The sequence below is a fragment of the Equus przewalskii genome, chromosome 7 (assembly GCF_037783145.1).
Source record: "Equus przewalskii isolate Varuska chromosome 7, EquPr2, whole genome shotgun sequence".
NCBI lineage: Eukaryota > Metazoa > Chordata > Mammalia > Perissodactyla > Equidae > Equus > Equus przewalskii.
In genome coordinates, this window is record NC_091837.1 from 90,569,316 (window position 1) to 90,576,147 (window position 6,832).

A 6,832-nucleotide genomic window follows, 5' to 3' on the forward strand; every position below is an offset into this window, starting at 1 on the left:
GGGTCCCCAAATACTGCCCCAGCCCCAACCAAATTGGCCACCAAATCCCGTCCATTTTCTGTTCAGTGTGGCTCCGCACCTGCTTCTTCCTCCACCTGCAGAGCCGCACCAAAGTCCGGGCCCTCAGGGCTCTCCCATGCCCCTCGTCTTCCTCACAGTCAGACCCGGGGATGTCAACCTTGTCAGCCCTCAGGCCCTGGACACCTTTGGTCCTCTGGCCCAGGGTCAGTGCCTCCTCCAGCCCCCACCCTGCCTCATCATCCCACCAGCCTTGCTGGGCTCACCCAGAATGCCAGGGAAGAAGAAGCGTTGTGTATCTGTCTAAAGAGGGAATCAGAGCTTATAAAGAGCTTTACCATACATCATCTCATTTCACCTCAGGGCTGAGGAAAGTGGGGAAAACCAGGATGAATGTTTGGGCTTGGGGTTCTGAAGGAGCCCTGGGAAAACCTTGTGGGAAGATTTATAATGAGTCCACCCTTACTAGAAGGCCCTGTGGCCTGATGCTGACCTGGAATTATCCTAGGTTGATGGGGTGGTTCAGGGACGTGCCCCTGCTCGCATGCAGTCAGCCCATGGTGGACTCGGACTCCAACTCGGGTATTTGATCCCAAGACGACATGAAGTGAGCTAGAACCAGATTGAAACTCAAAAAACCATAGGGTAGTGGTATATCCATATAAGGGAAAGCTATTCTGCCACAAAGAGGAAGGAAGTTCTGACACATGCCGCAACATGGCTGAACCTTGAGGACATTATGTTGAGTGAAATAAGTCAGACACAAAAGGACAAATGCCGTAGGATTCCATCTACACGAGGTTCCTAGAGTCATAGGATTCATACAGACAGAAAGTAGAATGGCGGGTGCCTGAGGGTAGGGGAGGGCATATGGGGAGTTATTGTTTAATACATCCAGAGATTCAGTTTGGGATGACGAAAAAGATCTGGAAATGGATAGTGGTGATGGTCATACAATATTGCGAATGTGCATAATGCCACTGAATTGTGCACTTAAAAATGGTAAATTTTGTGTTATGTGTATTTTACCAGAAGAAAAAAAAACATGGAGCGCATTGACTTTACTCTTCAAGTACATTTCTTCCCGCTCTTTGCCTCTTTTTTTCCTCAATCGCTGCTGTAGAAATTGGCCCCTTTAGAAAGCCACGTGGGCGTGGGGCACAGTCCCAGGTGCAACGAGCTGTGCAAACCGAGTGTTAAAGAAACACAGTAAATCAGAATTGCTTTTCAAAGCTTCGTAGTTTGCCTTCCTGGAGCTGAAAGCCTGCATTCACACACTCAGAACAAGATGCTCCACGAGGCAGGAGGGACCCTGGAGGCTCATCACCCCCTCAGCTGCTGCAGGCCGTTGTGATTTCATGAAGGACGGTCTGTGCTGGAGGGAGTCACCCTCTACGCCGGGGAAACACCACCTCCCACCCACACAGAGAGGCTCTCCCGTAGGCTGGCAGCCTGCGCATCCCGGCCCCTGCAAACTCCAAGGGAGACTCGCTCCTGGATCTCTGGGAGAGAGCGCAGCCTGGGTAAGAAGTGCCTGGAGTCCAGGTGGGATTTGGAGAAGGCTCAGCTTGCAGGTGTTTCAGCCAAATATTTCAGAGAAAACAGCAAAATTTAAAATGTGGCAGGAGAAGAAGTTAAGCAAGAATTTATACAGCGAGTAGAAGCATTGACTGAAAGCCCTAATTTGGAGAGTTTTGTAGCTTTCCCAGAATTACGCAACTCCTTATTAGATTGCACTCTCCAGTTTCCTCTGCCTACCTTCAAAGGCCTGCCGGGAGCCTGGAGAGGATAAAAGGAAAAGCGATTAAAGAGCAGGGAAGTGGTAGCAAGGAAGGAAGTTTTGAAACGCTGAGCGAGTCTGAAGAGAGGCGAGCTGGGGACTCGGGTCAATGAGCTGCAGGAGCTGTAGCGCGGTGGATGGATGGAGCCTGGTGAGCTCCTCCAGGGTCTCGGAAAGTTGAGCAGGAAGACTAAGCCTGGAAGACGCGGTCTTAAGGCAGGTGAGATCACGGGCTGGATCCCAGCCAGGTCCTGTCCTGATAGGCAAATATTCCTAGAACACCCACAGGTGTGCCCTGCTCTGAAGCAGAAACAGACAAAAGGGCATGAGTGGCTCTGAGTTTCTCATCATCGCCACTGAAAGACGGGATGAAAACACCAACAGTCTTGAGCACTGTGAGGGATGAGACGTGGGTCACGCTAATAAGAAGGGGAGCGAAAGCATCCACGGGTAAGCCCCTCTATAGCTATTGAAAATGGGCACGCAGTTCACGAGATGTGTTTCTAAATGTGGTGGCTGGTAAATGTCCCAGAATTCTGCCTGCCCTGGACCAGAGGTTTCTTTCATGGTACATTAAGCTTTGGCAACAAAGGTGAAGTGAGAGAGACTAATGAGTTAGAATGATCTTAGTGGAGTTGTGGGTAACATTTCCCCATTAAAAAGCACACACTAGGTGGGTGACTGCTTGTTTCCTGTCCTCACCATGAGCTAAGGGAATTCTCTTTAGACGTGCGTGGGAGGACAAGGAGCTGTCAGACGGGGCGCTTCCCAACTGACTGGGACAACATGGCACTGTCTCTGCTTAGACAGGCAGCTGAAGGTTCAGAGCAGCCACACTACCCGACCACCAGTCAGGATTCGATAAATGGGGGCTCCTGACAGTTGACCTTAAGTAATAGAAGGAGTAGAAGTGGTAAGAACAGAAGTCATACCACCATGTCTGTGATGCAAAAGTGGTTGCTCAAGAGGCCATTACTTTATTTACAGATGATCTTTCATAGAAAAACTCCCTGCAACTCATGGGAGCACACTGGGGGAAAGACCAGCTGTAGGTGTCACACCCCAGCCAAAGACCCTCCTCCTGCCACCTGTAACGGCCTTCACAATTATAGACATAGAATGAAGAAGGACTTAGCCAGACCTAGAGAGCAGCTGTTCTCTAACTTTTGGCGTTGTGGAAATTAATTAAAGAGACCTTAACTAAATTGGAGTCAGAAGGGCTGTAGGGGAAGCTCTCACGACCTATCTTACATCATCACTTATATCACATAGGAAGAGACCAACCTTGCATCTTCCACAGGAAGCAGAACTACTTTACTGATGGAGGAAGATTTCTTTCCCCACCCGGCAACAGCTCGGCCAATGAGAAGCCGCTGCCGCCCTGAACTGTCACCTTCCCCCAGTGGACTTTCTTTAGAACAGCCCCTCTCTACTCCCCCTTTTTCTCTTTAAAAGCAGCTCCCTTCTTTGTTTGCCGGATTTGCCTTTGGTTTGCCATAGCATGCGCTTCCCAAGTTGTGATTCTTTTGACTGTTCCCGAATAAATTCATTTTGAGATAAAATAACTGGTAAATTTGCTTTTTAAGTTGACAGGGAGCATAAGGAATCACAGGAGGGCAGCCTGAGACCCTGATTCCAGATCCAGGAGTTTGCATTCTGAAGAAGGCTCCAGATGGTTCGGAAGCTGGGCTCTGGGATTGCTCGTGGAGAAACCCCTCTCCATGGTTTTCTGTGTCAACCGGTCTCGTTCAGGGGGAGCTGCCGTGATGGCCGTGTTGGCATGTCAGATCTGCCAGCTCTCAAGTTTGTTACCGAGACCCCGCTTTGTGCCAGACTGCATCCAAAGTAGCATTGTTCCCTTTAGGACTGTGTCTGGGCCAATTCTCAAAAGTAGTTATAGTACATATTGCTTTTTTAGAAGTTGTAATAATAATCATAAACATAATCCTAAATAGCTAAACTTTTCAGTGTGTTTTCTAGGGGCTAGACATTGTTCTTGACACTAGAGAAAGTGTTCTTTCAGTAGTAGACTGAAAAGATGAGAGAAAAACTGCCTTTCAAGAGTTAAAAAGAAAAAGGGCCGGTCCCATGGCTGAGTGGTTAAGTTCACACGCTCCACTTTGGTGGCCCAGGGTTTTGCCGGTTCAGATCCTGAGAGTGGACATGGCACCGCTCATCAGGCCATGCTGAGGTGGCGTCCCACATGCTACAATTGGAAGGACCCATAACTAAAATATACAACTATGTACTGGGGGGATTTGGGGAGAAAAGTAGGGGAAGAAAAAGAAGAAGATTGGCAACAGTTGTTAGCTCAGGTGCCAATCTGAAAAAAGGGTTAAAACACTAACAAGTAGAGATGCTTTCTATGCCTATCAACGAAAGCCTCTCCCAGCTCTGCTCTAGCCAGCCCCATAAAGGGCCACATCCAGCAGACCCCCAGGCCCCCAGACTTTCTGCTCTGTTCCTGCTCTCCGGGGAGCCCCCCTTGGCAGCGTGGGCCAGAAGGGGGCTGACTTAAATGTTAATGTGGATTAAAATGCATGTACTTTAGAGGGAAACGTTTGCATCTGTGCATTAATCTCCTGCCAAGATCCCAGACTCTTTCACCTACTTTATCTCATTCAGTTCCCTGAAGAACATTTATACCACATTTTGCAGGTGAGAAAAACGAGGCAGAAGGTAATTGCCTCATCTAAAGTTACACAACTAGCTAACCTGAGAACCAAAACCTTAACCAGAAGAGCTTCTGGCTCCAAGTTCAGGAGCCTTCCATAAGCACCCAGCTGACTTAAATTCAAATGCCAGGTCAGGTTGTGTGTCCTGACACACAGCTATAAAATAAAGTTGGGACTAAAGAGGGAAAATAATTAAAGTGAAAAAGTTCAAACCTCCTGTGAAAATCTACCCATTTGGTAGATTTGGAACCACATAAAAATGAAGACTGGGGTGTTTCTTATGGTGCTTTTCCCCAGAAAGTTCTCTAAATGTGTTTTTATTTCATTGTTATCCAGCAGTGTGCTGACCAGTCACCTTGCATTTGCCAAGGCAGTTGGAATTCCCAGTAAGTGTATTCCTTTCCATAAAATGACTCTGTGAATGCTTTGATTGTGTACTTTTCGTGTTAATACATTTTAAAAATCAGAACTGATCATTTGTCCTGACTCTTGCTTGAGAACTACAGTGTGCAGCATTCTGCTCCCCTCAGGTCTGTATTAGGGGAAAATAAAGGCAAAGAAACCCAGGGTGGGGGTCTAGCCAGCCCAAATGCCCCAACCGAGGTTCTTAACCACAGCTACGTGCCGGGAGCATCTCCCTGACCCCTGCCCACGGCCCTGGCTGAAATGGCTTTTTGTAGCTCTAACAAGCTCAATGCATCCAGAGCAATGGCTGTTCCAGGAGCGCAGCTTCCCAGGAAGCACAGACACCCGGACCTGTGCAGGGTCAGAGCCTCCCCACCCGCAGCGGTGTGGACGATAACTGGGAGTCGCACGCCGTCTTCCTGGGGAAACACAGGATGCGGGGCCAACGAGGTGATGGGGAGAACACCCCTGCAGGCAAACCCTGCCTCTGCACTCAGATTTCCTGGGAGCAGCCGGCTGTTTTCTTCACGGCCAGTGACATTTACAGCAAGCAAGTCGCTGCCGCCTCTGCTCAGGAGGCACATCGTCGGCTGCTCTGGGTTCACTGGGAGTCGGTGACTCTGGCGGCTCCAGCCTTGCTGCGTTCACCCCTGGGGGCCCTCTGCCATGCGCACCTGCACTGCTGAGCCCACAGCTCTTGGGCGCGGAAGCCTCCTAGTCGGCTCAGGCGGCTATAACCTAATACCAGACAGGGTGGCTTACGAACCATAGACACTTCCTTCTCACAGTTCTGGAGGCTAAAGGTCAAGGTCAAGGTGCCACCCAGTTTGGTTCCTGGGGAGGGCTTTCCTCTTAGTTTGCACGGAGGGACACAAGAGACAGGAGAGAGGGGGCGGGGCACTGGCCCTCTGTGTCTGTTCTTATCAGGCACTAATCCCACGATTTAGGCCCCACCTTCCCGACCTAACCACCTCTCAAAGGCCCCACCTCCTAAGACCATCAGCCTGGGGGTTACAATTTTGACCAGGAGTTCTGGGGGGACACAAACATGCAGCCTCTAACAGGAGCTCTCGACCGGCTTCCAGACCTGTGATGAGCATCAGAAGCCCCCGTGGAACTTTACAAAGAGCCACACACCTGGGCCCTGTGGTTCTGCCTCCGCTGGACGCGGGTGGGTCCAGGACCCCAGCTGAGCAGCCCTGTGTCAGGATTCACCCTCGTGACATGGCCCCAGGTGGGACGGGGCTGGGGACTGCCGTCACAGCGTTAGATCACTAGGCAAAGTGGGAAGGAGCCTATGCTGAGAAGGAGTTTGGGGGCAGTGGGGAGGGGAAGAGAAGCCGCAGAGATGATCCCCTGGCCACACAGCCAGCCTGGGGCTTGAAGCCGCCCACGTCACACAGCCAAAGAGCCCTCGCGGGCCCCAGACTTCCACGCACTGCCCCATCTAATCCTCACCAGGACCCCTGAGAGAAGGAATTACAAGCATAGATGCTTTTACAGATGGGGAAACCAAGGCACGGAAGGGTTAAGTGACGTGCCCCCTGTGACAAAACCAATAAATGGTGTTAGCGAGATGGAACTTCAGACGTCTGATCTCAGATTCGGGCCTGGAGCCCCCGGACCAGGGGAAGCACAGCGGACGCTGGTGGCTTTGGGAAAGGCTGAGCCTGGCGCACCTTGAGGAAGAGCACAGAGAAGGCGGGGTGTGTTTCTGAAGCCTGGAGACTCCTCCCAAAGACAGGAGGAAAAACTAGACCTCCCACCACAGCGGTGGCCCACCAGGAAACTCCGAGTGGGCCCGGCAGACGCGTTTGCTCTGCTCTTAACGTGCTTCCGTAGGATTGCCCATGAGGCTCAGCCTCAGCAATTTCTACAAGGAATGAGACACACTACACTGCAAAAGCACAAGGAGCAGGACTGAGGCCATGTCGGGTACCAGAGCCTTCAACAC

General features: G+C 50.8%; 1 long non-coding RNA gene across 1 annotated transcript; it reads left to right on the forward strand.

Annotated features, from left to right (window-relative positions):
- Nucleotides 1-1,503: 1,503 nt before the first annotated feature.
- On the forward strand, nt 1,504-4,944 carry LOC139084604 (uncharacterized). The gene is made up of 2 exons (XR_011542118.1): nt 1,504-2,248; nt 3,385-4,944. It is a non-coding gene; the product is annotated as an uncharacterized lncRNA (long non-coding RNA).
- Nucleotides 4,945-6,832: the final 1,888 nt, after the last annotated feature.